Here is an 18,464-nt window from a genome sequence, read left to right on the forward strand (position 1 = left end):
CAAATTTTGTAAATCATGGATGACCTCTCCTATTCCTGGGATCTCTGAATTTTGAGGCACAATGCGTGTAATTTCACTGAGCATAAAACAATTACAGCCGAAATAATATAGTCGGCAAACATCTAGTTAGTTTGTTCTCTTAATCGCTTTTAGCTTCCTAGCAATAAATGAAGGTATATGAGTTGGCTAGATCCTGTTTATTGTTTTTATATTACTTTGTAAATAGATGCTTTATCTTATGAATAGGCTGAATATCTCAAACCAATATAAACCGAATGAATGATGAAGCTTAGGCTTGGGTTAGATATTTGTAAGCAATTTGTTATGCAAGTTCTTGGTAAGCACATTTCAGCAGTGAAAGGACAATGAGGTTGCGCTCACCTGTGGATTGCTGCATCCTTGGACTGCAGGACATTTCAAAATCTGCATTTTTAAAATACGAATTCACTTGCATTGTGATAAAAAATTGCTATTCTACTATAATATGCCAACTCACATAAATAACACAATAAATGTATGCCGTTCATAATTTTACTGTGACTCTTACTGTGAAGCAAAATGAAAACAGTGGGATACAATTATATGGACTAGGTGGTATCAGTGTAACCCTGACTGTGTGTATCTTGGTTCTAATTGTATCTGACTCAAATAGGTTATGAATATAATTGAAACAGCTAATGATTACTGATCTGTCAAAGCTGTCTGAAGTAAAACTTTATAGTGCTAGGCTCAACACGTCCTGAATGAACAAAATCCAGACTTTTACATTTATGCCGACTCTTCCCTACTCTAACATGAAGACGATGTCTTCTCTTACGAATGGCCATTTTGATCTTGTGCCAGAAAGAAGTTAACATCCGCTTTTAGCAGACATTATAAAAGAGTCACCATTGCTGGGCCACCAGTCGTGATAAATCAGCTGTAACCAGGTCATATGCATACATTTCCATTCCCTCCTCCAATATTTTTGTAGTCTACTGTCCAAACACCCTAAAATACATATGCATTAACCCAAACATGCTAATTTTAGGGATGCCGCATTTCTCATTTTACCAGCGCAAAACCTCCAGTGCGGCACCTCAGTAAACATGGAAAAATGGTATTTGTCTCATTAGCGCTTATAAAAGTTCCGCAAATCCTTAGTAAATATGGCCTCATGTCTACAGCCACAGTAAAGTAAAAAGTTCCAATTCTTAGTCTCTGCTGATGCAATTATATAAGAAAAAAAAAGTTCAATTCCTTCAACTAATTAGTGAAAGGTCATACCTGTTTGCAAATTGGTTCCATTCCCTACTGCTAATAAAGGCATATCTGCAGAGATGTACATCAATGTGCAGGTGTTTTCTATCTTCATTCCACTGATGGTTTATCAGTCTAAGTTGTTTCTGTGGAAACACAACATTATTATTCACTTTTTGTGGGGGAAACATGGCCATAATTGTTCTTTCATTCACCTTTTAATTATGTTTTTCATTACCGCACACACACACTAATGATTGCTGAATAAAGGGGGGGGGTAGAAGTAAAAGACTAACAAAACAAGAAACTATCTGAACCAAATTAATTAGTTTTGATATGGCTGCATGCATTTCATGAGGTGCCGAGCTGTTTTTTTGCAGCTGTACTATGGATTTGTCAGTCTCTATGGCGGTATTTATAGCCCCATTTAATTCAGTGAGCACTCCTATTACTCCAGAACTCAGAAAACACTCATATCAATTCCTTCCTCGGGCCCAAGGATTCGTGTTTTTTTTTTTTATTTCTTAGCCACCTGCACGTATCTTCTCTGTTCAATATGTTGCACTAGTGAGACACACTTGTTCAGCCTATCAATGCATCCATAAACTAATAAGCCTGATTTGTAAGTGTTTTTTTTTTTTTTTTTTACATTGGATTGTTTGTCTAAGGTTCAGTGCTTACTCTGCTAGAAAAGAACAGTATATTTAGTATGTGTATTGCACATCTAATTTTTTTCTGAACTGCTTATTGCAATTACAGTAATTTCACTGAATTAACATTTACTATATAAAGAAACATAAAATTTCAACAGAACCACCACCCACACAGACGTGCACACACACACACACACAAACATACCTTAAGGACCATACGGAAAACAAGGTTTTTATTTTTTTTGTGTTTTTCGTGTTATCCTCGATATCAATAATATAATTATACTATATATAATTTTACAATGCAAACTTTAAGCATACATCATAAAGCTGTAGCTTTATCATTAAATAATTATTAATTTGTTGACTATTTTGTTTAATTTTAAATGAATAAACCTTCCACCAACCACTGACTGTACCACACCCAAAAACGTCTTCAGGGAGTCAAAACCACAAAGAGCCTATTCTCATACTTCACACCAGTGCATGGACTGCCAAGCAAAACTAGGTCTTTGTGGGTCATTCTTGGAGGATCTAGTCTCCAAAAAAAACTATCCACTACTACTAGTGTCCAAAACATTGGCAGACATTTTGTATAAAGCTTTGTAAAATGAATGAAAGACTAAGTTAATTTGCTCAGATTCTGAGACTGCCTATACTGATGGGGATCATATAGTTGTAATAGACGAAAAGGATTTGGTCTGATTCAGCCTGAGTGCTAGTAAATGACTTGGTCCACTACCATGAAAATAACAGGTTGGCAAGCTCTGTGCATGATAAATTCAATTCTCTGTTTAAATGGAGAACTGAAGTCTCTTCTTCAGTCCCCAATATCTTTTTCAAAGTAATAGCAACTGGAAAAAGGCAGATTTTTATGTTCATAGCCTTAAATGTGAAATTCAAGTTTCACATGGGAAGTAGACTTGATGGATACATACATACATATATATATATATATATATATGATACAAATGTGATTGTGCCTTTTATGGTCATGTCTTTACAGAAGCATATTGCTACCACAGTGAAAAAATATATATTTTCCTCTCAGTATCTTGTTGAGAAACTATTCTTGTTAAAACAAGATTATTTTCTTATTGTTACAGTATACCAGTGTATCTCATTATAAAAAGAAAAGGATGTCGTTAGAGCGACAAACTTTCTTAACTTGTTATAAAAAGAAAACATAACATATTGAAATTGATATACGGAATTCATTCACTGCAGGCCAAAAATGGCTCCCATGCATGACTTAATTAAGTTGAACTTTAGTCTCGGAAGAGACATGGCGAGCTTCTACTAGTCTTAAGCACTTTAGATTGTATTGTGATAAGTGGGCATACACCGAGAAACATTGTGAAATGCATGGGGCTGTACTGAAGAATCGAACAAGTCACTTCACGACGTGTAGTTACACTGTCTGCTGTGTCTTGGTCAATTACCTCAATTCGGACTGTCAATCTTGTGCTTAAACATTTGCAGTAAACAATTCATTAGTCAGTTATCTATGTTGTTCTTTATAAAACATATGCTTGCTGGGGCAGGAATGACTCCAAAACATATAAACAGCCTAAGGTTTATTGTAGGCAATGTACAAACGGATTTTATTTCTGAAATCATACCGTGCTCTTTATAGAACTACATTCTCTTGCATTGAGGCATACAGTAGGGTAAGATTAAGTAGTTATCACATAATTATAGTGCAAGACTTCAGTCAGAGCTGTGCAGTTACTGCATAGTTACTATGCTAAGCTACAGCATAAGATACAAAAATGTACATTAAATGTAATTATAAGATCATTTATGGGAGTTATGTCGACAGTAGTCTACATGTGGTGAGTGTACAGTCGATAGCAGATTGGTAATATGATGGAAGCCAGCGGTTTAGACTGATCCATTGATTTTAGGTAATATTTTACCTTATTCATATAACTGTATACACATCCAATATATGTTGATGTATAGCCAATATATAAATAATGGAAATCAATGCATATGTTTTTAACTAGTTACCATAAATCTCTGTTAGCTCTCTGTTCCTATTGGAGAACATGCATTCAGAACACTAGCCAAGAGCTGTTCAAACTATCTGAAGCCAACATTAATCCTTTGAGCATCTAGCAGTTTTCTCACAGAACCGTATGGTTTTGACAATGGAACTGTTCTGTGGATTTGTCCCTCCATCAACGCGACTCTCTCTCTGACTCAATGGTTTCATGCATGCGCTACGTCACGTGAAGCATCACTAATCATTGCGCTATCCAATCATCTCTTAAAAGTAGCTGGAAGTTGCTTCTGTCCCACAGAATTCGGTCAGGTTAATTTCACCACACATAAGATATCTAATCATAACCTCCAGATGGCCCGGGATAACTTGGAACAAGACAGATGCAACTGGGATGGATTTGCTCAAAAATTTGGAAATGGTTCCTTGGTTCAGCTTTTGGAATCAGTTCCCTGTAATCAATTCATAATTTGTGCCCACCACTAGCATTCAGTTGCATAATTTTAACCAGTCCAGTAACAACTTTCCCAAGCTTTAGCTAGTGAGCCAAACCAACTGTGATTGACAGTCTGACAATGGACACTATGTAGGCTACACATACATAGCTATGTTGAACATATAGTGTGAAATTGCTGGATGAAGCATACTACTACAAAAGACAGAGATTTAGCTTAGTACATTTTTTTTTAAATTAATTAATTAAATTAAATAAATAAATACAGAGATATGCCTTGCTGTAGGATTTGACTAGTTGCAGGCAGACTTTCTACACTCAAATATCCAGCAATGAGTTAAATAAGAGTGGAGAGAACTTGAAAAATCAGTGGAAGCATAGAACTGGACTGTTGCTATTTCATACAGTAAAACATTTTATGCTTTCCCAATGGGAAGCAATCCCTATGGGCATTATCATTCCTTTTGAATTTTAGTATAAAATCAGACTGTTAAAGAGTAATCCAAAAGGAGCAACCACTGAAACCTCCCTCCTTGGGTAATGAATGGTATTATCAATTGCTTTTCACCCTGGTGAAAGACTCCACCACTGATGTAGCACGATTCAGATTTGATCTGAGTTATGGAACACATCTGTGCTAAAGAAATGACTGCCTTTACTGAATGCACCATACAGGTGGACTTAACAATTTATTTGACTTTTGACAAAAAAAGGGGGCACAGCAACATTTAACTTTTTCCCCCCACATGTATTGAATGCCCCCTAGCTGAGATGTGTTTTCAGGTGGGGGGTCAATGCCTGCCACTGGTGCAGTCCAAAGTGGCTTACTTTAGAAGAAAAAATTCTGTCTCAATGAGAGACAGATTCATTTTTGATCAAAGAAAAGTATGACAGCCAGACATATGCTGAATAAATAATTAAACATACAAGTGACCCCATGTGAAGAACTGAATTTCCATTCTTCAGCATGCCCTTGCAACACCACAGAGTCCTGACAATCAAAACAAACATTCATCCCTTTCATCAGTCCTAAGCAAGAAGGGGAAACCTCCTCTTAGGATATGCTTAACCCCTTTGCATAAGCCCCCTGGTGGCCAGGATGCCAGCATACTGAGAACGCTCAACTCAGGCATTCAGTGTTCCGTTTAATATCTTGCACAAATGGCTTGCTATATTGGAAGGCATCGTTATACACTTATATCTGCAAGCTTGCAAGATAAATGGCAGCCAAACAAAATACACAGTGCACTATGAAGTGTGTTTACTTAAGAACTGTGTTGGATATCACAAAATATCCAGCAAATAAAATCTGTTAAAATTATACCACAGTAATCTATATAAGTGTATGTTATTGCATTAGCGCTAGCTCTGCAAAACTTGGCCCACAAAAACGGAATGCTTTTCTGGCATTGCTCAGCATAGACAAATAATTGTCTTAATATAAAGCAACACTTTAAAACCTTTTATTATTAGTTTCTCTTTCTGTGTTTCAGCTCAATGAAGGAATCGGCATCACTTGTGCACTGTTATTCCTTGTTTCCAGGTTCTAGGTGTATCAGTAGTATTTGTACTGTGTCATTAGGTTTAATTAAAGCCAAATGCCACATCCTTCCAAAAGTGCTTCAATAGTGTGCTGTGAGGACACTTATCAAGGAAATTCAGAATGCTTCTGTCACTGCCCAACAGCTGTTTTGTTGGGCAGTGTGCAACATGGATTAGAAAGAAATTTTCAGACCGGGGCGAGGGTGGTGGGGGTAGATTTGTTGGCAATCACAGTCTGGGGAACTGGCGCAAGATCAATAGCACCAAAAAAGCTGTTTGCGCCCTCTGAATACAGCACAATTAAAATGTATTTCCAAAAAAATAAATAAACATTAGAAACATGAATTGTATGGCCCATCTGTGGTTGTGGCCCTAAACAACCACATAGACAATTTATGCCAGCAACCGGCTCTGATGTCCAGAGAAAATAGAACACATCAACTGGTTTAAAGCAGTTTGCTATTCTCTAGGACTGTATTAACACAGGTGTCCTGGTACGCTTTGCAAAAACCTACCACAACTGTCTTCCCCCTCCTGGACCAAGCACACAGCAGGTGAAATGACAGTTGCTCAAGATAACAATTTCAATTTGTAGAATGGACCTGTTTACCAGAAGCCACATGGGGAGTGTAACATACATACTGCCTTGTCTTACCTTTCACACACCTTCCAGTGTGTGATCTGCCATCAATCCAATAGCAGTATTTTTCACTTCCTGACAGACTTGAATAAGCGAGTACACATCCCCCCCGCCTCCTGCCCCATCAAGCTAGGTAGCAAGGCGACTATGAATTTCAGTAGATCAGCCCCGACATTCAACATTCCAATAAACCCCACTGGTGTGAGCATTGTCAGAACAATTACAAGCTTGGCAATTGGAGATCAATGTGTGGTGGACGTGGGCAGCAAAGGCTGTCTCCTTTTTGTAAACATTTAAGAATAAGCCTCTACTTTTAGACATTCAAGAGGCGCTAACTTGTCAATATTGTTTAAAAACACATTGGTTCGACATTGTGAAATCACAATGTGAATGAACAGGCAGCACTCAAGTGAATGCAGACATACATAGTACATAAAATCTTTGTAGTTTTCAATGACATTTTTGTAAAATTTCTGCTCTTATTTCAATTCTATGTATTGCAGCATGACACACTACAGTGTGGTGGTATAGTAAGTGCTTACTGCACATAGATTATTTTGTGGGCAAAAGATGGAAAAGGGATGCTATAATGGCACTTCAGCATTCCTGTGCTCCAGTATTTCATTTACGTGACGCTGCTGACCACAGCATTTGACTTTGGTCGAATAAGTGCATTTATATTAATAATCGTTAAGTGGATCATTTTTATTTGTGTACACAATAGTACTGGAATAAACTGTGCCAGGTGACAGCTTGGTCTGCACTAGGGCTGTACTTGCCCTAGAGTTTCTTGCAGCACAGGATACATTTATAGAGCTGTGGGCGAAAGTGGACAGTCAAATAAAGCATAAAATTAAGGGGACTAAAAATATATTTATTAAAAAAATAATTTTAAATTTAAATTATGTCTGGTATTCATCATAATAATAAAGCACTAATGTGTAGGTGGTCCGAACAAGACTCAAATCCTTTGTAAAATCAGTTGCTTCTCCTCTGCAGCCAAGCAAATGATGTACAATGCAACCAATCAGGACACTGTAATCACAGAGGCGGTATCACAGTTAGATGTCGGCATTTTAAACTCAGAAATTTAAGGCAGCATTTGGCCATCTGCTGTTCCAAGACATGTTCCATAAAGAAGTAAATAAAAATGTGTCCATTTAAGGTGGCTAGTTTTGGCAGCAGCCAGGAAGCATTTCTCATAAATCTATGCAACAACCTTGAAAATCTGTTTTGAAACTATGGTGACCAGTGAGTCATTGGCAGGCAGACAGACCAGAGGTGGTTTAAAAAGTGTAGTAGACCTGTCATCTAGTTGGGTCTGAAACATATTGTATTATAATTGTGACATATATATTTGAGTAAGAGGTTAGATGTTTAGCAATTTGATAAGCTTTCCCTACGTTTGCCAGTAGTCACCGCATTTACTATAGGGCTGGCTAATGTAGGTTAGCCAATAAACTGTGAGTTATGTGGGTTCAACGAACAGTTTTTATAATTTTGTCTTATTAAACAGAGGCTGGCTAACCAGGTGAAATTATTGTTTAAAAATGTATGCATTTACTTATTGTTACCTCTGTCTGTCAGACAGTAAGCCCTCAGTTTTTCATGTTTTTCAACACAGCCACGGAATTGCACTACTATTGTACTTGTATATATGCCACTCACACAACATCAGTTAGCAACTCCATACAGTAATAAATGGTCAGAGCCACTGAATTAAGTGGCAGTGACATGGGGAGTGCCAAAAAGTGTGATTAATTGAGTCCTCTAAAGCACTAAAAGCAAGTCAAGCCATTCCAAGATATTGTAGTTTTTGAGACTTTAGCAGTGAATAAATTACTATGGATCAGTTTTTTATGGTGAACAGAAAGTTCAGTTTGAAGCAATTATTTCAATTCTTGTCATGTTCATTTAAAATATGGTATGAACCTTGTGGGACTGTGGGTGGGACCAGAATGAAGCATTCAGGAATGCAGGTGGGAGTGGAATTGAAAGGAGACAACCATTTTAGCATTATAACACAACGGTTCCTGTCGTGATGTCAACACAATGCTGCTTTATTGTCTTTTTGTGTGACATTTTGCTCTGTGTTGATGTGGAACAGAGGAACCAACCCCTCATTTCCCCCAAATGCATAGAGTAAGTATCATTTTCTTTGCATCATTGGTGGAAGATGGGAAGAACTGCCGCAGCACAATCCATTTTCTTGTCTCCAGTGTGGGTGGATCTGTGGGTAGGCCTCTTTTTTTTGCCATATTGACATTTCTCAGAACCATTTGAAGGGATCACAGGAAAGCACTGTCAACAGCAGGTCAATGACTTAATAAGAGGAAATGTATGGATGGAGCTGGCCACAATTTTGCCTGCTGCAGTGCGGCAGGTGTCATGGCTAAATCTAAAGCTATCAAGTTTGCTTTATGGATGAGTATTGCTGGATAAATGGGCTACAAAAGAAAAAAATGCTATGTGAGTAAAACTGGTTCTGGTGCATTCAGCAATTTTATTTATGATCTGCTTGGGTTTTAACACAATTCAACCTCAAGCTAGAGTCATGCTTTTGTGGATAAAGACTTTCACAAAAATCACTTGTGACTTTAAAATATAACATCCCATGGCAATATAGAAATTAATATTGTTAAGAAGTTTCTTTTTTTTAATTACTAGTTTTGGTACAACATTTTTGCACATAGAGGCAGAGGTTTGACAAAGTGATACTCTAGACTATTCTAGACTATTCTGTGCTTCCAACTTCATGGCAACAGTTTGGGGAAGACCCTTTCCTGTTTCAGCATTACACAGACCCCGGGCACACAATGAGATCCATACAGAAATGGTTTTGATGAAATCATGTGGGAGAACTTGACTGGCCTGCACAGAGTACTGACCTCAACCTTGTCCAACACCTTTGGGATCAATTGAAAACTCAACTGTGAGCCAGGCCTAATCACCAATTCAGAGCCTCACTAATGCTCTTCTGGCTGAATGGCACAAATCCCTGAAGCAATGCTCCAACATATAGTAAAGGAAACCTTCCCAGTAGAGTGGGGGTTGTTTATAGCAGCAAAGGGTTGACCAAGTCTGTATTAATGCCCATCATTTTGGATGAGATGTTGGATGTCAGGTGTTCACATACTTTTGGCCATGTAGTGTATTTTGCCTCAAACACTAGTGAATCAGAGAAAATACAATAGCAGTTTGGACTGATAATTCTAAAATGCTACTCTAAGTAAAAAGCTGTATTAACACTAGAAATGCCAGAGCCAATGCCATCAGGCATTTGGACTTTAAAATGTTAATTACTCCACGCCACAATTTTTTTCTCAAAAAACCTGACCAAATCTCAGTACAGCAGAATCTTTAACATGAGCAATACATTGTAAACATGGGGTATGTGATTTGGCTAGCTAGCTAAGGTCAGCTACAAACATTTTTTCCCCATACACTTTTGATGCACACAAACATATCAATGCTTTAGTTAAGTATTGATACTATTTTTTTTTTATTCTTAATTGATCTGGTTCAAGTTATAGCATCCCAGCTGATGAATTTAAAAGAACCAGAAGATTCTTAATTATCTACCTTAAAGCAGATATGGAATTCTGTCCCTCAGGTGATTCAGCAGTCAGCCTCTTTTGGAATTTCTGGATCACACGTTCTGTTCTCAGTCAGTCCTCCTCACGCTACTTTTTTTCTCTAAGAAACTGCCAATATTCGGATTCCTATCTATAAATGCGTATCTTCATCCTGTTCATTTGTCCATAAAACACTGCATTAAGCATCACTGAAATAGTTTGAAATGGAGCTGGTGTGTTTTTTAAATTGTTGGCATGGTGACATTGTCTAAGCTACCACACAGTGTGGAGGACCAGTGGCAACGTCCTGCAAGAAATTTCCCCTGTCTTTCCTGTGAGCACACTACTAATGAGCATGGGATAAAATTAGCATATACAACACTAATTAGCTGGTGATTGATATGTCAGTTGTGTGTGTGTGTGTGTGTGTGTGTGTGTGAAATAATGAATATATATAATGATGTCTTAAAATCATCCCCTGTATTAGCATCATAAGTAGCAGGAGTGAAAAGAAATGAAACATTAAAATGCAATAACCATGGTGGTATTGTAAGTTACAGCAGCCAATTAAATGGCTGTCTGGGATAATGACTGGGTGACCTTGGAAACCAAATGGGGAAAAAGGTTGTTTTTTCTTGTGGCTGACATTTGTAGAAATGTCACATATCCAGTGAGGTGTAGCCATGTATATTTGCTAGTATGTAAATGTAGTATCTAATAATATGTCCCCAAAGGACAAAGTCTAAACCATGACAAATAGCCACTCAGCTGTATTGGATATATTAGTGTGAATAAGATATACATCGGTACAACACATCTAATGAGGCCACCAATACATAATTATGTAAAATTATCTCTCTTAAAAGGTGCCATCATGCATAAAAATACTTTTTAAAAATGACATTAAAACATAAGAATCCAACCAGTTTAACAAATGTAAACATGACAATTAACAGACATCATCACCCACCAAAAATAACTACACAGTCCAGATAAAGTGCATACTGATAAGGTGAGATTAAAATTTTTTGACACACTTCTCCACTGCCACCTACTAGTCCTTCAGCCTGTCCCCTGACCATTCAAAAATGTGATGGAATGTGCCACAAATGAGAGTAAATCTCTTATCTTTGCTAACTGTTAGTCTGAACCGCCTAACTGATGGTATTGGCTCAAATTCCTTGTAAAGGACATGTAGAGATCTTATCAGCCAATCTGAGGATGGCGGTGTAACAGTCCTGAAGTTGCTGATAGCCCGGTATACCAATGGTTTTTAATGCCATTTTCCGCATGCATGTGATCTTGGCATTTGAGTGTGCAGGCACACTGCTGTATCATACAGGGATGCAATACTGAATGACACTGTGTGACAGATCTTAGGACAGGGTCCACCTGTACTCCCAGGTATTTGTAGTGCCTGCCAGATAGGATTGGTGTAGATTATGGTAGGGTGCGCACAGTAACTTCCTGAAGGTCAAATATCACTGTTTGTTTAGATGGCATTCTGTGACAAGAATGAGTATCACCCCACTGAACTAGTATTTTCACAATATCATAGTACTGTGGGGGTCAAAATTGTTGTTGCACATCAAAGCCAGAAGAACTACTTCAGACTGCACTACTGCACTCCCTCATCTGAGAGTAATTATATCAAGTTCTCAGATGAGGTACAGCTTTCATTAGTGTACATGATGAAGAGTACAGGAGAGCTCACACACCCTTTTTGTGCTCCTGTGTTAGTGATTAGGGAGGAGGAGAGTGAGTTTCCGACCTTTACTGACTATATCCTGTCTGTGCTAAAGGAGTAATACCAGTGGATGATGTGTGGGTTGATATTAAGCCATTGTATTTTCTGCAGAGGGAGATGTGGTTTGATTGTGTTTAAGGCAGAGCTGAAATCAATAAAGAGATTGATATGGAAGAGTGCGGCCACAGAGTCCTCTGTGCGCCACCCATTTCTATAGGTAAATCCAGTTTCCCCTACACTGAGGTCAGTAGTTGGTATGGAACTCCAGTGATGTTAATATCATAGGCCTATAGTCATTGTGCTCTTTGAGGCACGACTGTTTTTTCAGACCATTTGAATGCAATGGCTATCATGTGAAAGCTGGGAATTTGGTTGCCAGACTGGAACTAACCCTTCCATGAAGGTTTTCAGGAGGTAGGGACTGATATTGTCTGGCCCAATGGCCTTCTGTGTTAAGATGTCAGAACACCTTAATCAATATAATGAAATGATAAAGCTTATAGCTCTACGCAGGCACTGTACCTCCACATGGGGCTTATATAGGAGGTGATTATCTGTATGTTGCCGGCTTGTGCGTTTACTGGAGGAAAATAGCACCTAAGAAATATAAAATATGTTTGAAAAGATGCAAATGTAAAAACTTTCTATTTTATTCATAACGTAGCATCATGATGGCATTGCTAATGTGATTATAAGGTTACAAAGCTCCGTTAATTTGTCTGTAGTTAGCAAGTCCACATCAAGATTTGCACTAGTGTTATCACTAGTGATTTTTAGGTAAATATCAAATTTATGTTTAAAAAATATCAATACACCTATGCCAAAGAATTTGCACATAGATTGGTAAAAATCCAAAACTATTCTCTCTGTAGGAATCCTCCTCTGATCCTCCCTTTCTCCCAAATATAACAGTTAAAATTTGCTTTATCAGAGTTATTTTGACACTTAACAGCTGCTATTCATCAAAAGCTTTATCACACTGTGGGTTACTTACGTCAGTGGTTTTCTAGGGACAATGGCAATGTCAGATTTTACCTCAAGTTTCTATTTCAAAGGCCAGTAGCTTGAGCAGGGATAAGGAAAGCGGCATTAGGCAATGCGAAGCAATAATGATGATTTATTTATACAGTGTCTTCTCATGTGCCAAAAGTACTTTACAGTGAATGAGGGGAGAGGTAGGCCACCTAGACAACCTACGTTTTGCACTCATCAGAATGAACAGCATCAATTTTCTATCAGGTCATTCAGATGTACATCAGGCAAGGTAGATATGGAAGATTAATTTAATTGGGAAAAATGATGGGCTCAGTCCCATCTTGTAAGGTCTCCAGCCAGGCAAGAATACCGTGCACTGGAACAAGACTAGAAATGAAATGGTTTTATCAGGCTGTATTAACATAAGAAGAACAATTTAAATTGCATTAGTCTGGCCACCCACCATGGCAGAACCAATACCAAAGTTGAGATGGCCTAGAGTTGGGCGATTGTGCTGTCCTCACAAGTATTTTAAAAAAGCAATGTCAGTATCTTTTAAATAATTAGGCACTGCTTCATGTTTCCCAAAAAATTCAACTGTGTTTTGCAGATAAAAGAAAACAAACTAAAATGAATTTCAGACGTATCGAGAGAGAAACGAGAGTAAGAGATCAGTTACACCAAAAGCATAGGGCTCTATTTTCTGGGTGTCACTTGGAAAGTGGCGAGCAGTTCTACTGGTGAAGTGGTATTTTTGTCAAGGGTTTTCATGTACAGTAGTTTGGTAGTTTGGTGAATCGCCATGCTCCGAAGTGGGAGGAGAGGTGTCATCGAGGGTGTGTCAGTAAAGATCAATTTTGTGGCTTTCCCAAGCAATGTGCGCAGGGTTATAACCAATTCAAAAGCCAGTCAACAGTTTCCGTGGATCATATGCTGTCCAAAGATTTTCCATCTAGATGTTGTACCCAGTCTATATTAGACTCTCTAACATCTTATTAAATTCAGGTTGTCTTAAGTTAAAAGTTAAAGACATGGGGGACGCAGTGTTAATTTGCCAAAATAATTAAAGTAATTGCATTATGATCATTTGTCCTGAGGCACCCCCAGCCTGCCTCACAATATATAAATACATTTAGTTATACATTTTATCAATACATATATTTTTAGAGACATCTTTGTGTTATTTGCTAAAGCAGTATTTCTAAAAGTTTGCAATGTAGTTTTTACATGCAATATTTATTTTATGAACTTGGACTTCTATTGTCCAGTTCATAAAATCCTTTTTATTAAAATCTTAATTCACAATGTAATTAATGTTGTATGCATACACACAAGTATATTCAGTTTTCCCAGGTCTCACGTTAAATTATTTACCATGGAAACCATTTCTGGACATGGTATTTTGAAAAGATGAGACTTCAGCCATCCCTGTGACTTGATAAAGTACCAACCTCTCCAACCATGGTAGTAGCCTGCCTCAAAAACCAGACAAATGAGGTAATAATTACTTTGGGCAACATCACTCACGTTCCGATAACAGGAGAGTATATCACTTCCCACCATATGTCCTCAGCACTCAAGCAACAGCCAATCAGAGGACTCGAATTTGCCATAGAGCATTCCTGCCATGATTAAATGGTTCCAAGGCCAACAGTAGCACAGATGATGTTGCTTTGACCGCACTGATATTCATCACACCCACAGATGAGCAACAGCAGCATCAGCTCTGTAGGTCCTCTGCAGAAATGACTTTTTTGTGTGTCCTTTTCACCCCCCTAGTCCAAGGAAAAATGCCCTGGCTAAGGCATAGAAGAAAATATATCTGAGAGCTCTTATTTTTTCCAGTTCAAGAAAATACAAGTTAAAATTATATATTTTCAGTGTTCTCTATTGTATACTGACATAGTAGTGTTCTTACATACCAGTATTCATGTTTAGGGAAGGAAACATTTTCTGAAAAATATTTTGGATTTATTCATCTTTTTTTTAAAGAAAATAGTTTATTTTAGTTCACTGCTTTCTGAGAATGCGAAACATTCATTATTTACTGCAGAATATACCACAGCACCCTCTGCCCCAGTAGAAAGTATTGGCTGTCAGAAGCGGTCCACTAAAACTTACTCCTCAATGTGTCCTCAACCGTGCTACTGAAATTAATCCCCATAACCTCTAATTCAAATTCCAAACTCGCTTCTGAAACAGACGTGAGCATGAAAAGGATTAAAAAGTCAAAGCGCGGTTTTACACTGCAATATTTTGTCAGTGGCCAATATAAAATTAATGTTATTTTTGTGGCAAAGAAGCCTAAGCCATGAATAATAACAATCTATTAGAAATTAATGGAAAATATGGCTCGTAGCGATGCCTGTTCCTTCAGCCCTGACATAAAGGCCTTGAAAACGAATGAAGTCAGACTAATCCTGTTGAATGAATTATATAGTATAATAATAAGTGAGTTGAGTCAAGAATTCCATCTGACCAGCTTGCATTTGTCTTTTCTGTCTCTTAGCGATCCAATTCATTGTGAAATGTTCTCATATTTTTTCCCACTCCAAGTTTCTACTGAGGCTCGGAAATCAATAGAAAGCTGTATATATTTTGTGAGTTGTTACCCAGGGTATTGCCATTATTATTTTACTGATACCTGCAGCCGAAGCTAGAAGTAGATACAAAGCAATACAAATGTCTTGAGAATCAGGAGGTAGACTCATAATCCAGACCCACTTCCTCCCTATAATCTCCTTATAAAATTATTTGCTTTGAAAACAGTAAATGTGCACAATCAATGGGTTCCTCGTTGTGAATTTTCTATTAAAGCTGCCAATGCTTTTGTAAAAATACCTTAAAGAATCTTCATTATTCCTGTATTTTTTCTCCCACAAAACAAGACCATTCAAGAAATGTTTGTTTCGAAGATTTCTCAGAAAATTATTTCAGAAGAGAAGTGTCAGTCAGATACCATAATCCATTCTTCTTGAGGTGGCAGGTGGAGGTGAAAATATATTGCACTTACGAGTGCCTTTCTACCGGAGATATTTCTGTCTCCCTCTAAATCTCTTTTCCCTCTGGGATGAACAGCCAAAAACAGCCATTAAAATATGCTGATACAACTCCAGGTAGCTGTCATTCATCACCAGTTACATGTTTTCCTGTTGTTTTTAATGCAGCAATGGCTGAGCTTGAAAACTATATTGGAATATCTTGGTCTGTCTAGCTGTACATTGTTAACAAAAGAAAAGTTAGTTATACCACTTGATTCATCTATATATATATATATACTTTCATATATTTATGTAAACAAGTAAATTAACAAATCTTTGACATTCAGCAGAGCCAATTCATGTTTGTAAAACATTAATAGGCACCAGATAGTCAATTAACTGCCACATACAAAGATTCACTTTTTAAAAATTATTCACAAGCTGTCTGTAATATTAGAAAATAACACAAAAACGGGATATTATGTTTTCATGTTGCGAGCGAAATGTCTATGATTTGAATGTGAGTCAAATACAGAATTAAAGATTTGAATGAATCATTGTGCAGCTTCCTTACATATGCAGTCTTTACCAAAGCTGTGAGTTGCTTTCATCTAGCATGGAAACTTGGCAGCATTGTATGCTACAATTAATTACATGTCAAACTCAATCTTGCCTGAGCAGATCACCTTGTTGTGGGAATTTAGTTGTAGAAAATGACCATGTAGTTAAGATATCAGGAAAAGCCTTTGCCATGTTGTTACAGTTAAATGGGGCTTGATGTGGAAAACACTTGGAAAATCTTCAAAGAAAGCAGATGGCTGATAGACGCTCTCGGACATTGGCAGCCCTTAAGTAAGCCATCTCTCAATTAAAACAATTAAAGTGAGGTTGGATCGATTAAATCCCATTGCAGTAGTCATTAAGGAGGTCTGAAAAAAATGTGCTGCCTTGCTTCTACATATTGCCTCATCTAAATATAGCATTGGCAAGTCTGGACAAAAATAACCAGCCAAAATTAAACTTGCAGCAAAGACTTTTTGTTCAGTGTGCTAGGGAAGAGGACGAGGTCCTTTGATCCTTATTGCCAAAAAATACCTCAAAAGTAGTCCTGCCAAAAAATATCTGTTAAGCTGCCTTTACAAAGCAGATTTTTTCTTTTAAAATTAGTTCATTAAATGTCACATAAATCCAGTGGAAAGACATATCAATCACATTAAGGAACCTTCATGCACCTTAGCAAACATGCTGTCAGAACTGTCATGTATTCCATACTTGTCATTGACAGTCCACAATGATTTACAAATTCATACAATTGATAGTAAATACTTAAAACCACAACTTAAATTGAGACAGGAGACAGTTCAATGTTTGGGGCAGTTTTGATATTTTCTCATTGTGATAAATATGATGGGCCTCAATTATCAGTCTCAATTTTATCCGTGAAATGTTTAGGCACACTTTTTTAAGGGAAGTCTTGGGTTTATTAATATTAAAGTGAATATGCATAAGAACGATTATCAGTGCTCCAAACCTTATATGTACAGCGACTCATGGTTACTTGGTATTTTCCAGAGCTAAACTGATACAAAGTAGCAGCTTATGTCAAAATTGAGAACGTGGTGCGAACATTATAACAACTTCAAACTGGCACATTGTGGAACTTGCAGATAATTCACGAGAATTCATGAAAGCAATGGCATGGGCTGTTTTGTTAGTAAAAAAAAATCACCTAAGCACACTAATACTTCATCTGAGCATAGATTGGTATCTACAGTATATACGATAATCACTATAATACTAGGCATTGACTTGTCACCATTGATAATGTTTATTCTTTCATGTGATGTGATGGCGAGACTTCTGGGACATCCTGTAGTAATGGGTGTTTCTTTAATGTGTGATTTGTGTAAGATGTAGCTATAGATCATATGCTCTACCTCAGGGTTTGACTCTGGGGAGGCACTGTTGACAGCTGCACCTATGTTGCCAAGGCAATGTTGTGAACTGACTCGACACCCCATATTTAAGCAATAAGGTAACGAGAGGGCATGCTATATTTATGAATATAATCACGGCTAAAGGGGTTTGCCTAACAACACCATTTAGCCGTGACTACATTCACAATATAGCACTATCTAATGCATTATTGCTTAAATGTGTCTCAGCTTTTATTAAAAGGCATTTTCATACATTTTGGTTTGACCAGGAAGCAATTACAGCACTTTTTAAACACCTTCCTCCAATTTCAGGGCACCATACCATTTGAGAAAATAGTGTTTCTGATTAGTTTTGTGTTCGATTGCTTCCTTAGTGCATGTATAAGAGAGCTCTCAGTGACTAGTTTTGATTCTAGGCCCTTGTAGTCTTGTAGACCCTTGTAGAACATGAGGTTTGAAGTTAGGCTGATAAAAGTCAAGGAAGCTCGAGAAATAAATAAAAACAGTAAGAGACATAGGCCAAATCTTTGGCTTACCAAAATAAACTGTTTGGAACATCATTAATAAGAGCGCACCAGTGAGCTCAGTAATAGTGAAGGACCTGGTAGGTCAAGGAAGAACTTGACAGTTTATTACTGAAGCATTCTCACCACAATGAAGAAAAACCACCAATCACCTGTCCAGCACATCTGAAATACTCTTCAGGAGTATTTCTA

The sequence above is a fragment of the Anguilla anguilla genome, chromosome 9, assembly GCF_013347855.1.
Source record: "Anguilla anguilla isolate fAngAng1 chromosome 9, fAngAng1.pri, whole genome shotgun sequence".
Taxonomy (NCBI): Eukaryota; Metazoa; Chordata; class Actinopteri; order Anguilliformes; family Anguillidae; genus Anguilla; species Anguilla anguilla.